This window comes from Anolis carolinensis, chromosome 2, assembly GCF_035594765.1.
Source record: "Anolis carolinensis isolate JA03-04 chromosome 2, rAnoCar3.1.pri, whole genome shotgun sequence".
NCBI classification, from domain to species: domain Eukaryota; kingdom Metazoa; phylum Chordata; class Lepidosauria; order Squamata; family Dactyloidae; genus Anolis; species Anolis carolinensis.
The window spans coordinates 169,991,990-170,008,192 of NC_085842.1; the positions used below are offsets into that span (position 1 = coordinate 169,991,990).

General features: G+C 40.3%; 1 long non-coding RNA gene across 1 annotated transcript; it reads left to right on the forward strand.

Annotated features, from left to right (window-relative positions):
• Positions 1–8,797: 8,797 nt before the first annotated feature.
• On the forward strand, positions 8,798–15,061 carry LOC134296356 (uncharacterized). The gene is made up of 4 exons (XR_010003078.1): positions 8,798–8,990; positions 11,857–11,889; positions 12,516–12,545; positions 13,927–15,061. It is a non-coding gene; the product is annotated as an uncharacterized LOC134296356 (long non-coding RNA).
• The last annotated feature ends 1,142 nt before the right edge of the window (positions 15,062–16,203 follow it).

Consider the following 16,203-nt stretch of genomic DNA (forward strand, 5'->3'; position numbering starts at 1 on the left):
GTGTGATTAAACGGAAAATGACCTCATGTAATTCAAAATGATGCTGCACTTTGAACTTTAACAAGAAAAGCAATTGTAAAAGTAAAACATAATTTATAATCCAAAAACATATTAAACTATCTAACATTTTAAAAAGTTAAAAGACTCAATAATGTGTCTAGGTTCTAAATGGATAAAAGCAATAACTCCCAAAGGTTGTAATAAAAAACCACATTTTAATTTGGTATTCAAATTGGTACCAAGAGGACATTGAAAGGAAAGACATTTCAGAATGGCACGCACAATAGACAATTAATTCCTTTAAATTCCTATGAGTGTTTGCAACATGGGTCATATTTCAGATTTTGTATGCTAACCCAAATAGAATTCCATCTAGATTCCATTATAAAAATAGTGTGAATTAGCTGAAAACAATAAGAACTGAGTATTTTTGGCTTTTATATGTCCCAAATTCCACATCCCAAGAGTAGAAATTATAGTTCTTCATGAGTTCTGTTGAAGCAAAACAAAAAGTTCTAATTGTTGTGTAAAGGAAACTCAGGTTAGTTCTACACTGCCCAATATCCCAGGATCTGATCCCATTTCATCTGCTTTGAACTGGATTGTATGAGTCTACACTGCCAGATAATCTGTGATAAATAGCTTATCTGGAATGAGATCCTGGAATATAGGGCAGTGTGAAAGGGACCTCAATCTTTCTACAATTTTTACATGCATTTGTGGAATGGACAGTAAGGGATATTCATTTGAAGTTCAGGAACACAAACATTGATATGTCTGTATTTTTCCAAAGTATCAAATATGTTGCCAGAGGGTGAAAGATATGTAATTGAGACCCACACCTGATGTATTGATTATTACTGAAATTATGAGCATGGTGTTGAACTTTTTTCTGGTTGAGCTGCTGTGAGGCGTTTCATCAATGTAACATCTGCTTTCCTGTTTTTCAATCCCTCCTACACCTCTTTTCTTCTCCCTAGCGGCTGCTGAGAGAAGCCTGAGAAATGTTGAAGGTAAGGGCCATGTAAACAGGAAGGCACTCGCTAAAAATAAAGACATGGTATTACAATTCTCTAACAGTAGTCAGGGAGTAAACCCAAATATGCTGATCTTTTACCCCTTTCCTCTCTGTGGAAGAAATTGCCCTGTGCGTTCCTTCCATAATCTTCCAACATTTTGCAGGTGAAATATAGGACACATTGAGTGGTCAGGATAGCAAAAGAGAGAAAAGTGAAAAAAGAGACAAGCTAGGAGTTTCTACAGCAATTTGCTTTTTCTTGAGTCTAACAGGAAGGGCATCACTGGGGAGAACACTTCAGTTATCATCGGGAAGAGCACTTCTGTCACAAAATCCTTTAAATCAGCTGGCAAAAGGACATTGCCTTCAGTAAAAGTTTTTCTTCACCTAAACCTAAACTGACATATCTTTGAGTTAGACAGGCATGCTGATTAAAACTACCTCTGAGCATCCATATCATTCAGATTTAGCGCTCACTCAGTATCCAAAACATCAGCATTCAAAATTGAATTTGATGGATTCTTTCATGTTCTTTTAACTATCCATCTTCTTTGTGTTACTGGGATAATATTAGTCTCAACACAACAGTTCAAAAGAGTCACAAACATATGAACAGGTAAAATAATACAATAACGATGGATGTTTCTCACAGTGTTTGTTCATTATTAGCTTTGTTTTGTGAGGTATACATAAGAATATTAAGTTATTTAATTTCTACACTATTTCTATTACAGGCCATGGAGATGGAGCAAGAAATCTTCGTGATGGTGACAATGTAGCTGATATTCTAACTGATGTAACAGATTCACTGGGTTGAGTGGCTGTCAACAGAAAACTATAAAAGCTTTTAATGCTGTTAACTATCAGTCATACTCATAATAAAATGAAGAAGCCAAACTATCCCATGCCCAAATGTGGTCTGTCTTTTGTCCAAGCCATCTCCTACCAACATTCACAAATAAGATGGTCTCAGAATGAATTTTCAAGTATGGATTTAGAAGGGACCTTTCCTCACATTCCAACTTGCCTACTTGCCATGTTTCTTCTTTGAGCAAATGTCAGTGATTAATGTCTGATCTATAAAGGTAAAGGTTTCCCCTGACATTAAGTCCAGTCGTGTCCGACTCTGGGGGTTGGTGCTCATCTCCATTTCTAAGCCGAAGAGCCAGCGTTGTCCGTAGACACCTCCAAGGTCATGTGGCCGGCATGACTGCATGGAATGCCATTACCTTCCCACCGGAGCAGTACCTATTGATCTACTCACATTTGCATGTTTTCAAACTGCTAGGTTGGCAGAAGCTGGAGCTAACAGCGGGTGCTCACTCTGCTCCCAGGATTTGAACCTGGGACCTTTCGGTCTGCAAGTTCAGCAGCTTTAACACACTGAGCCACCGGAGGCTATATCTATCCAAAAATCTATATCTATCCAAAAATCTGGGGCCAGTCTGAGTGAAAATACTCCAGACTGGATTAGGAGGCCATGGAGGTGTTCATATCGTCCACCCCTGATCTGCATCAGCAGTGGGGGCAGATGGTCCAGATAGACCAAAATCAATTCAGCCCAGCTGGACTGTCATCCTTACCTGCCCTGCTGTTATTGTTGCCACAGCAGCTGACCAGATAGCCCTGGAGAATTGGCCATTGCCAAGCACCTTTGTTGCCATCAGCAAAGACACTTGTGTAAATACTATGGGAGACAAGCAGGACACTCTGCCTGGGCATGTAGTGATGGCCAGTAGCTCTCTGGAGCTCTCCAACTACCTGCTGCGGTGACAGTACTGACATGGCCCTGATCCATTTCCTGGCAGTGATGGTCTGGATGAGGACAAACAAATAGAAATTGAATCCAGACAAGATGGAGGTACTCCTGGTCAGTCTTATGGCCAAACAGGGTATAGGGTTACAGCCTGTGTTGGACAGGGTTGCACTCCCCCTAAAGGCACAGGTTCGTAGCTTGGGAGTGCTCCTGGAACCTCAGGTTTCAGTGGTGGCCAGGGGAGCTTTCGTACAATTAAAACTTGTGCACCAGTTGCACCCAACCTTGGGAAACCAGACCTGCCCGCGGTGGTCCATGCTCTTGTTACATCTCGAATAGACTACTGCAACACACTCTACGTGGGGTGTCGCACCTCAGGTTAGCTTCACCTTGCTAAAATACACCTGGCAATATACAGGTTATAGTCTTTTGTAGTTTATTGGAATTAGGGAAAAAGATAGTTCTTAAAAGGCAAAAAGTTCAGTTCCAAAAGATAGCTGCAAAACAAGGCTGTAAGAAATAATCCAAAAAAGCACTTGGCATGAAGCAAAGTCCTTTTAAGTACATGACAAAGTCCCATGAGCGAGAATACATCAAAGCTACAAGACAACCCAGGAAAGCAGAACTTGCTTCTTGATTCAAAGAGACATTGCTTTGACAAAGATTCCTCTCTCAGCAGACTGTTTTAATAGCTTAACATGAAGGCATTCCTTTGCCCTTTGACCTCCCTCTTATTTGCTATTCTAAGACTTCTGCAAACCCCCCTAAATTCCAATCGGCTGTATCGTCAAGGCCAAACTGCTCATTAGTTATCAGGCTGGGAGCTGCTCTCCCTTCCTGCTTCTTGCACCTGTGAAACATCAGCATTAACAACACCTTTTCCTCCCTTGGGAAAGCCTCCCTGTTCCCCATCTTCTACAGCAGGAACACCCTGTACCTGAATCCCATAATTCCCATCGGAGTTATCTTGAAACTCATCCTGGACCTGAATCCCATAATTCCCATAAGAGTAATCTTGAAACTCATCCTGAAACTTAATCCCTTCATCTTGAACCTGTATCCCAAAATCCTCATCAGAGTCACTCTGAGGCTGAGTCACAACATGGGGCTGCCTTTAAAGACTGCCCAGAAGCTTCAAATAATCCAATGGGTGGCAACCAGGTTTCTAACTGGAGTGGCATACAGGGAGTGCCTTCTGTGTCAGCTCCACTGGCTGCCAATTTGCTACCGAGCCCAATTCAAAGTGCTGGCTTTGGCTTATAAAGCCCTAAACGCTTCTAGTCCAACTTACCCGTTCAAATGCATCCCCCCTCTGTGAGCCTACAAGAGCTTTGAGATCAGCTGTGGAGGCCCTGCTCTCGGTCCCAACCTCTTTGCAAGCGCGATTGATGGGAATTAGAGACAGGGCCATCTCAGTGGTGGCCCCTTGGATGTGGAACTCCCTCCCCAGTGACATCAGGCAAGCCCCATCCCTCCTAGTTTTAGGAAAAAAAACCCTTAAGACCTGGCTTTTTACGCAGGTGTTTAGTGAATAGGGAACTATGGAATGAAACTACGTGCATTTTTTTTTCTTCTTTGTCTGTGCAGCATTGAATTTTTGCCAGATTTTGTAAGCCACATTGATTCCCCTCCATGATGAGAAAGGTGGGGTAGAAATGAAATAAATAAATAAATAAATAACAGGCTGATATAGAGAAGTCCAAATACTTTCCTGAACATTTGTGTTCACATTAATGACCTGTTAGCTTTTCTTATTTACAAAGGTTTCTTTCGCCTAGGCATTTCAGTGATAAGCAAGGAGTCCAAATCCTCTGTCCGGATTTCTGATTTTATCATCCTTACTTTATTCCACAATACATTTTTTCCTCTCATGTGCTCACATTGTATTTATAAATATATTTGGGAAATTTCGCAAGCTATCAAAAAATGAAATGAATGAAATTTCCTCTCACCTGCACTCAGCAAATCCCAGTGGGAAGTCACCAGTGTAAAAAAAAAACATATCACACCTCCCTGGCATTTCAAAACACTCCAAGTGACCAGCTTCTAGTCAAAAGAAATCTAGTATAATGCTAAGTATTTTAACTTTTTATGTTTTTAAACACGTTATAACTATACTTTTATCAATTCGCTTCTGACACAATAAATAAATTTCAAAACAGATGTCAGATAAACATAATGGCAACCATAAGTCTGAAATCTGAGCATGTTTGAATGTGTAGGGGTTCAAAAACCCAAACATACAAGGCAAAAGCATCTGAAGGAAGGGGCAAACTTGCCATGTTTGCTTCCTCATGGATTTAACTTTTAATATTGCTTCATCTATCTTATGAAGCCATTTGCTATGAAGAAATAAACTGAAATAAAGTTGTTCCTCTACTTAATGACTTCTATGATGGAAGCATTTTCAAAATGTGTGAATTGAACCCAATCTATATATATAAAAGAGTGATGGCATCAGGGCAGCGGACAAAACAACAAAAGTACAGGCCCCCCAACCTCAAAATTTGACAACACGACCCATCATCCATGCCTCAAGGTTGATACAACAAAAAGAAAAGAAAAATAAAGTCCTAATTAGAGGGAGAGCAATAATTTTTTTTTATCCAATTGCTGCCAGTTTAGAGGGCTAATCTCTGCCCACTTGGTTGCCTAGCAACCAAGGGACAGCCAGGTTTCAGTTAGGGGACAGGCAGATTTAGGCCTCACTTAGGCTTCTTCCACAGATTATCTAATTTGCACTGGATTATATGGCAGTGTAGACTCAAGGCCCTTCCACACAGCTATATAACCCATTTATAATCTTATATTATCTGCTTTGCACTGGATTATCTTGACTCCACACTGCCATATAATCCACTTCAGTGTGCATTTTATACAGCTGTGAAGAAGGGGCCTCAGATAATCCAGTTCTGAGCAGATAATATAAGATTAGAAATATACAGTAGAGTCTCACTTATCCAACGTAAACAGGCTGGCAGGATAAGTGAATATGTTGGATAATAAGAAGGGATTCAGGAAAAGCCAATTAAACATCAAATTAGGTAATCGTTATACAAATTAAGCACCAAAACATCATATTATACAACAAATTTGACAGAAAAAGTAGTTCCATGCGCAGTAATGCTATGTAGTATTTACAGTAGAGTCTCACTTATCCAACACTCGCTTATCCAACGTTCTGGATTATCCAATGCATTTTTGTAGTCAATGCTTTCAATATATCGTGATATTTTGGTGCTAAATTCATAAATACAGTAATTACTACATAGCATTACTGTGTACTGAACTACTTTTTCTGACAAATTTGTTGTCTAACATGATGTTTTGGTGCTTAATTTGTAAAATCATAACTTAATTTGATGTTTAATAGGGTTATCCTTAATTCCTCATTATCCAACATATTCACTTATCCAACGTTCTGCCGGCCCGTTTATGTTGGATAAGTGAGACTCTACTGTACTGTATTTACAAATTTACCACTAAAATATCACAATGAATTTAAAACACTGACCTCAAAAACATTGATTATGAAAAGGCAGACTGCGTTGGATAATCCAGAACATTGTATAAGCGAATGCTGGATAAGTGAGATTCTTCTTTGATATGAAATAATTACTGGGATAGAATAATGCAGAACAATATAATCTCTAAAGCCAGGACAGTAAATAAACAGGGGAATTCCACACAGGAAACAATCAGGGCCAGCTAACACCTCCCAACAAAGTATTCCCATCATTAAAGTCTGGCAAATCCTGTTTTCTCAGGGCCACAGACAGTAGAAGCACATAAAATATCGCAAACAACACCACTCTGAAAACAAGGGAATTCCAGACAGGAAACAATCAGGGCCAGCTAACACCTCCCAACAAAGTATTCCCATCATTAAAGTCTGGCAAATCCTGTTTTCTCAGGGCCACAGACAGTAGAAGCACATAAAATATCGCAAACAACACCACTCTGAAAACAAGGGAATTCCAGACAGGAAACAATCAGCGCCAGCTAACACCTCCCAACAAAAAATTCACTCAGGGAGGAAACAGCCAGGCTTTAAAGCTGCAAGGCCATTACATCCTAATCATTTTTCCTAATTGCAGCATTCATACTTGCCTCCAACAAACAAAAAAAACCAATCAGAAATATTGTATATTCACAACCTTTAGGAAATAATATCCCCTGATGGCGCAGCGTGTTAAAGCACTGAGCTGCTGAACTTCTGGACCGAAAGGCCACAGGTTTGAATTGGGGGAGCGGAGAGAGCCCCCACTGTTAGCCCCAGCTTCTGCCAACTCAGAAGTTCGAAAACATGCAAATGTGAGTGCATCAATAGGTACTGCTCCGGCGGGAAGGTAACGCCGCTCCATGTAGTCATCCCACATGACCTTGGAGGAGTCTACGGACAACGCCGGCTCTTCGGCTTAGAAATGGAGATGAGCACCAGCCTCCAGAGTCAGACACGACTGGACTTAATCTCTGGGGAAAACCTTTACCCTTGACCTTAACTACCACCAATTCCTCAATACTTTATTTCCCATGCCACCAGACTTCGCCACAGCAACGCGTGGCCGGGCACAGCTAGTCTATATATATAAAAGAGTGATGGCATCAGGGCAACCCACAAAACAACAAAACTACAGGCCCCCAACCTTGAAATTTGACAACACAACCCATCATCCACGCCTCTAGGTTGATACAACAAAAGGAAAAGCAAAATAAAGTCCTAATTAGAGGGAGAGAAATAATTTTTTTATCCAATTGCTGCCAGTTAGAAGGGTAAGCTCCACCCACTTGGTCTCCTAGCCCAGGGACAGGCAGAGTTAGGTTTCACTTAGGCCTCTTCCACAGATTATCTAAAGCCCCAGCTTCTGCCAACCCCGAAGTTCGAAAACATGCAAATGAAAGTAGATGAATAGGTACTGCTCCGGCGGGAAGGTAACGACGCTCTATGCAGTCATGCCGGCCACATGACCTTGGAGGAGTCTACGGACAATGCTGGCTCTTCGGCTTAGAAATGGAGATGAGCACCAACCCCCAGAGTCAGACACGACTGGACTTAATGTCAGGGAAAAACCTTGACCCTTTACCTTAACTACCACCAATTCCTCAATACTTTATTTCCCATATGACCAGACTTCGCCACAGCAATGCGTGGCCGGGCACAGCTAGTGTTACTATAATACCAATTTCTCCACCCACCCAGCATGCTTTAAAACATTTATTTATTACAGTTTGTAACAGTATGGCACATAAAATTAAGAAAGAATAGAAAAAAAAGTCTAGAGGGGAAAAAGAGGTGGCTTCCAATCTTCCTCTCAATATTCATATATAATGTGCTACATCTGTCTCTAACATGAACACCAGTTCTTTTCTTACGTTACCAATCCATTCTAATAATCAAACCCAAACATTAACAAGTCATTTTCTTTTGTTCACTAAAATATCATAAAGGGTTCCCGTTGTATAAAAAATGCTATAATGCCAATACAAAAGAAAAGACATAGAAAGCGGGGAAAGAGAAACGGGAACAAATGGTTAGTTAATGATGATGACTGGACAAGCTAAGAGGGCACGCTACCCTGCAATGGTCTTTTCCTTGTGCAAACCAGTAATGCTTCAGGCAAACAGACATTTAACTTGAACACTTTGGGAACAGCATTTCAGTGTATGAACAGATATTATTACAGTAATCCCCATGAAAACTAATCCAACACAATGTGTACTTTATATGTACTTTGTGCATTGTTTATCTTTTTAATTATACTAATTTGCCACTCAATTAACTGGGTGAACAAAGTGCCAGATGCCAGTGCTTCAGGCTAGTCATCATCCCCTTCATAAAGTGACAGAGCAAAGTGGGTTCAGCAGAGTTTCCTTGCAACTGTTCAGACTACAAGGAAGGTTCTGAGTTCCAGGACAATGAAGGCCCGTTTGCTCCTCGTGCTGGTTGCTATTTCCTGCATCTTGGTGTCTGGAGGTAAGTCTCACTTGTTCTTTTCTTCCCTGTTTGCCCTCTTCTAGGAAATATTTATTTTTTAAGGTGCTGATGGGCATGAGGGTATGAGCTGAAACCATACCAACTTCTCCTCTTCAAGACAGTGACAGACCTCACTTGAAATTCTATGAGCAGAAGACACCGTTTGTTATATAACAAATCATATATTCATCATTTTTGAGATGCGATGAGAAACAATATGGAAAACACAATGGCCCTTCAAGGTAAAGTTCCTTATCTCAAATCAAGGACAGGGATTGCAGTCAAACTGCATCTGCAAGGACTCGTTTACAATAATGAGAGCATGATATCGGTTGAGTATCCCTTATCTGAAACACTTGAGACCAGAAGTGTTATGTATTTCATTTTTTCTGCTTTTTGAATACTTGTATATACACAATGCAAGGCCGGCAGTTCCAATCCAGGCAGCAGGGTGAGTTCCCACCATTAGCCCCAGCTTCTACCAACCTAGCAGTTCGAAAACATGCAAATGTGAGTAGATTGATAGGTACTGCTCCGGTGGAAAGGTAACAGTGCTTCATGCAGTCATGTTGACCACATGACTTTGGAGGCATCTACGGACAATGCCGGCTCTTCATTTTAGAAATTGAGATGAGCACCAACCCTTTGAGCCAGACACGACTAGACTTAATGTCAGGGGAAAACCTTTACCTTTACTTATATACATAATGAGATATCTTAGAGGTGAGATCCATGTCTAACATAGAAATAATTTCTGTTTCATATACATATAGCCTAAAAGTCATTTTATTTACAATATTTTAAATAATTTTGTGGATGAAACAAAGTTTATGCATTTTGAACCATCAGAAACAGAGGTGTCACTATGTCAGCTTCCGTTCTGGACAATTTTGGATTTTAGAGTATTCTGGATTTTAAGATAAGGGATGCTCAACTTGTATATTCAGTGCTACTCATATTCTAAATTTGGACTCTTTAGAGCAGGGGTCCCCGGATGCGGCCCTCCAAGGTCATTTATCTGGCCCCTGGTCTCAGTTTTAGACTTAAGCTTGCCCAAGGTCTGAAATCACTTGAAGGCACACAACAACAACAATCCTAATTAATTTGACTATCTCATTGGACAGAAGCAGGCCCACTAAAATCCTGATAGGTTTATGTGGGTTAAAATTGTTTTTATTTTTATATATTGTATTGTTCTTTCATGGTTGTTGTTTTTTTTTTTTTTGCACTACAAATAAGACATGTGCAGTGTGCATAGGAATTTGTTTGTTTGTTTGTTTGTTTCAAATGGTAATTCGGCCCTTCAACAGTCTGAAGGATTGTGGACTGGCCCTCTGCTTAAAAAGTTTAAGGAGCCCTGCTTTAGAGGCAATGATACTAAAAAACCATAATGGTAACCTTAGTCTCTATTAGGAAATGTTCTTCTCACATGCTTCTTCCTCTATGTTTGAAACCCTTGAGGGATCATTATGGGCATATTCCCTTTCAATGCCTCCCAAAACTGGATGGTGTTCACTATACATCCTTCCGTGCTTTTTCTTTCCATATAATGCAAACAGATCCTTCCTGAGGAATTGCAAAAGAGCTGAAAAGAGGGGTGCTGGCAGACAGAAAATCATCTACTCTAAAGCAAATTAGGTTTAGACTGACAGAAGTTAAATTCCTCCTTAGGGCTCTGAAACCAGGTGGCTAGACCTACTCTGAAAGCTAATCAAGTGAATTTGTGTAATGACATCAGAAATATAGGGCAATTTTTGGGATTATGGACAAGAATGCTATTCAGTTTTTTCAGATTGCTCAAACTCTGATTGCTCAGACTCTGATCAACATCCATACTCACTTGCTGCCATTGGAGCATTGGTTCTTTCAATTTTTCCAAATACAAGGGTAAGCCCATGGCTCCTTCCACAGTTGTCCTGGACTTCATCTACACTGACCTCTTAGGTTGGTGTATAGATGGATCAGCCCCGCAGTTACCTAACATTGCATAAGGTGGACTAGATGTAGCATAAGGCAAGGCCACCTTAACACATCCTTGTTCCCACATTAGCTAAAGTCAAAGGAAAGTCTTAACTCTCTCCAAGGAACTCTTCCACAGAATTTGGACATTCCGCTGACTCATGACTTGTAGTAACAGTTAATCTGGTTCTGATACAGAACTAGATGCAACAGTGTATGTGGATACTCCTTATTTCCCAAGCTCAGACAGCCTAGTGACATGGGACAGCAGTCCCTTTCCCCCTTTCTTCACCCTCCATTTTCTGGCAGTATCCTGCCTGTCCACTATCCTGTGCTCTGACATCAGCTGGGGCAATGAGGCATGCAGAGAAGTGAGATGGGAGACTATTGTGATTCCCTTTCTCTCTTCTCCCCCATACCCTTCAGCATCCCATCAACTTGGCTCACATCATAGTACAATGCCATAGTACAATGGCAGACAAGTAGGACCTGTCTCAAGGTGTAAGACTATGGTGACATGCAGGGTGGGGAGGAGTGGCTAACAGAGTCCCTAAGAGGACCATTCCTGGCTGATCCATTGTTAGTATGCAAAATGGATGTCAGGGTATGTGTTGTAAACACAGCAGCTGACTGGGACTTAAGTCCAAACAAACACACTGAAATGGATAAGCTAGTCAACATCAATAGCCCAATATCAGAAATGACAGATACAAGAGTCCTTGGAAAACAACAGAATATCTAGGTGTCCGGTACAAAGTCAGAAAAGTGATGTACAAAACAAACCCAAAGATGCCAATTTCAAAATTCAGAGTTGCAGGAGTCAAAGTTGGGAACAAACCAGGAAGCCGCAGAGTCCGACTAGATAACACTGGAGTCACAGCTCTGAGTGATTTGTATCTCAAGATCTCAGCTGCTGCTTGATTAACAACCATTTTTCATCTAATCTATTAGACCTGCTGACTCTGCCCTCTGTAATCGATGCTGTAAAAGTGTAGGTATGCTTCACCCCTCTGTAGCAGTTTGAGATGTGCTTCCTTCTGTTTCAGTGCAGTAACTGCCTTTGTGACATAACCATTTCCAATATGAGTTTAACTTACTTCTGCTAATATTCAGTTTTTTTCAACAATGTGTCTTTTTATTCATATTCAGTCTCTTCTGATGAAGTCTCCTGCAGTAATGCTGGTAAGTATATGAAAAAGGGTCAACAGACCCAGATTTTAAAAAAAAAACACAAAGGAGGAGATTCTCTTAGGAAGTGTGTTTAATATCTACCTTTATATCCAGCATTTTCTCCAAGAAACTCAGGATGACATGTAGAGTTGTTCAATCCCTTCTTCATTTGTCTTGTACACAATCCCATGAGGGTCAGGCTAGACGAATCCCACAGGGTGCCTTATGCACCCGAAGGGGTGAGATGATTAGAAGAGCAGATTGAGAAGAAACAAACCAGAGTGGTATCTGGCTCAGATTCTCAGTTCCTCATAAGAAATGAAAAATAAAGTTTGTATCTTCTATGCTAAATAAATTCAGGTTCAAATGGAGAATACAGAAATGTGTTCATGGTATTGAAATTTGTGTGATATCCATGATGTTAAACCATACTACTTTTCTGGAAGTTTTAAAAACTGTGTTATGTGTTTATAGGAGATCTATGGATAACTGAAACCTGGAACTAGTTTAAAATGTATTACTGAAAAGTATTGAGCAAGGGGTATTAGACATTTGAATGATATGTTATTAAAGATCCTATCAATTTAACATATATTTTTCCATTTATTTATCTTCCCTATATTCTACTTCAATGGCAGCTGCTGAGGAAAACCCGAGGAATCCTAAAGGTAAGGGCTATCTCACCAGGGATGTATACATAGAGTGCTTATGTGATATATGGCCCTGTCCTACAACACCCAGTGGAATCAGCTCAAGTTTTGTTGTTGCTAGTTCTATATATATATATTTAGAAGACAAAAGGTGCATCTACACTGCAGAATGAATGCTGCTTGATACAACATTAACTGTTACAGCTCAATGCTATTGAATAATAAAAGGTAAGGTTTTACAAGGTGTTTAGCTTTTTTTTTCTCAGAGTGCAGGTGGCTCACCAAACTACATTGACTCATGGTGGTAGTGCCAAATTTTACTAATTCTACAGCAGACCTGAACAACTTGACAGTAGCTAAGGACCAAAATTAAAATAGGCTAAACCTTTTCAGGCTGCAAACAAGCTTTTAGCACCTTACCAAAGTTCAGCTCCCAGGATTCTATTCCCAGCATTAAGCTGTGGCAGTAAAAGTGGTGCAACACTGCATTAATTCTACACTGTATATGCTCCCTATGACACTGAAATGGGAAAGCCACATTAGGGATTTCTACATGAAAATACCCTGATAAACTGACTTTTGGACCATAACTCTAAGAATCCCATATTCAGCAAGATCAATGACCACAGTAGCTTGGGAATCCTAGAGAGTTGTAGTACCGAAATTGGAGCAATGGGTTAAACCCTGCTGACCACAAGGTCGGCAGTTCGAATCCAGGGAGTGGGGTGAGCTCCCATCTGTCAGCTCCAGCTTCCCATGCAGGGATATGAGAGAAGCCTCCCACAGGTTGGTAAAACATCTGGCCGTCCCCTGGGCAACATTCTTGCAGACAGCCAATTCTTTCACATCAGAAACTACTTGGAGTTACTCAAGTCGCTCCTGGCATAAAGAAAAAAAAAGAACTGAGTTTTAGGAATTTAATTATATAAAACTGGCAATCATGAGATATGTTTGACAGGCATGGAAGTCAGGTTCACTAGGAATGCCCCATAACACACCGTGATATGAAATTACTTTTCTTCTAATAAATTCAGAACATTTGGCCCAAATCATCAGGTGAATTATGTTCCCAAAATAGGAAAAGGTAAAACAATACAGTTGGCTCTCTGTATCCACAAATTCTGCATCCACATATTCAACAATTTTCAGCTTGAAAATATTCCCAAAATAAAAATTCCAAAAAGCAAACCTTGATTTTACTAGTGTTTTATATAATGAGAATTGAGCTTCCATGGAATCAAACTCCAATGAATACTAAAGACGCTTAGTACAATAGAAATGACAGAGGCTTTCCTTAGTTTGTGTGTCATTCTGATGTGTGCCATCTGACATATGTATGTGAAAATTGAAAATGAAGTACTGCAGCAGTCATTTCAATTCTAGTCTCTTTACATTACAGGCCATGGAGGAAAAGCAGAAAAACTTAACAGTGGTAGCAGTGGTGACCATTTAGCCGGTATTGTGAGTGAGGTAACAGATACACTGGGCTGAAGACTGCCCGGCTGTCGAAACATCTAACCGTCTTTTGGTTCTGTGTAACAGTCATGTTGACAGCATATGCAATCAATAAAGTAGTCAACCTTTTCTCAGCAAAAGTGGTCAGTGTTTTGTCTGGCTTATGGTTTGTCTATTTCTCAGTAAACCATCAGTTGTTGTAGCTGAAAACAAAGGCATAAGAAAGATGCAGCATGAGAATCAAGCGGCAAAGTGCAGAGCTGGAGGAACATGGTCCATTCTTCTCTTTGCAGGATGAACAAGTGTCTTCTGAGAGTATGGTACATGAGGTTGTAATAGATATTCCAAGAGAAAGAAAGAGAGAAACTTCAGTTTAAAGAACAAGAGGGGGAGCACATAAGAATAAATGTTGCTGTTCGTTGTTCTGTTTGTTGCTATAATTATTTGAGAAGTGTATTAAACAAAACAGCATGATCAGCAATATTTCATTCCTATCCAGGATATACTTCAGCAAATAAGCAGAATTACAAAAAAAATTCAATACAACTCCGCTTGTACAGTGGACTCTCATTTAATTGAAACTCAAGTAATCAGAACTCTCAAAATACCACCAAAAATCAAAGAAATAATATGTTTTTAAAAAAAGAAAAGAAAAGAAACATTTGTTCTTAAGTTGAATTTATGTGTAAATCAGGACAGGTAAATTTTTAAGGTGTACCTCCAGCCAAAAAATTGTATATATTTAAAAGATTTCCTGAAGTGGGTTGATGGAGTTCATTTTTGTCCTGTTAAGTATTTTAATCTAGACATTGTCAATCCCCTAAACTTATCTTAGTTTATGGTTTCATTATCTCCTCTCTTCCCTATTGCAGTGGCACAGTGAATGCAGCCAAGGCTTGATTCCAGTCTTTCAAGAAATCACTCAAAGTGCTGAACCCTATCTCAAATACTTCAGATAGCTCCTTTAAAGTTCAGACTAAAACCCCAAGCCCTTCCACACAGCCCTATATCCCAGAATATCAAGGCAGAAAATCCCACATTATCTGCTTTGAACTGGAATATATGGCAGTGTGGATTCAGATAACCCAGTTCAAAGCAGATATTGTGGGATTTCCTGCCTTGATATTATGGGATATGTGGAAGGACCCCCAGAAAGCATCCACTGGCATGGTAGCCTAGACACCAGCAGCCATTGTATTTTTTCTTTGTGATTTTTTAGGACCATTCCCCACATCCATATAACTCAGAATATCAAGGTGGATTATCCACAATATCTGCTTTGAACTGGGTTATCTGAGTCCACACTGCCATATAATCCAGCTCAATGTGGATTTCATACAGTTGTGTGGAAGGGGCCTCAGTCTTCCCATTTCCTTGCCAAACTTCCTGCTTATGAACTTGCCACTTTCATCTTTCCAAACTTGGCTTGATTCCTGCTCCCTCAAAAACTCTGCCAATCCATTCATACTAGGCTCCAGATTCTTTACCATTGAGTTGGCATAGGAAAATTGAGTAAAAGAGCAGAAACTGAATGATCAGATTGGAACCCTCAATCACAAAAATTTCTAAGGCCATTACAGTAGGGAGTAGAGGACATGAGTTGCTGCTGATTGAGGCGCCTTCCACACAGCTAATTAAAATCCCACATTATTTATTTATTTATTTATTTATTATTTCCGATATTTCTACCCCCCCCCCCCTTCTCCCTGAGGGGACTCAGGGTGGCTTACACAACTGGCAGGATCACTACCAGTATATCATAATACAATAAAATAATAAAACAATTAAAATAGTTAAATAACATAGTAAAATACAATATATAAAAGATTTAACACAGTGTAACGCTGAACATATATGCCAGTCATCCATCAGACCTTGTGCAAGAGCCTTAATCCAATCCATGTCAACGCTAACTGAGTTCATTCATTAAACGCTTGCGCACATAGCCAGGTCTTCAACGTCTTTCTAAACCCCAGAAGGGATGGAGCCTGCCGGATGTCACTGGGGAGGGAGTTCCACAGCTGAGGAGCCACCATCGAGAAGGCCCTGTCTCTCGTCCCCACCAGCCGCACTTGTGAGGCAGGTGAGATCGAGAGCAGGGCCTCCCCGGATGATCTTAAGGTTCTCGTGAGCTGATAGGAGGAGATGTGTTCGGACAGATAAGTTAGACCAGAACCATTTAGGGCTTTGTAGGTCAAAACCAGCACTTTAAATTGGGCTC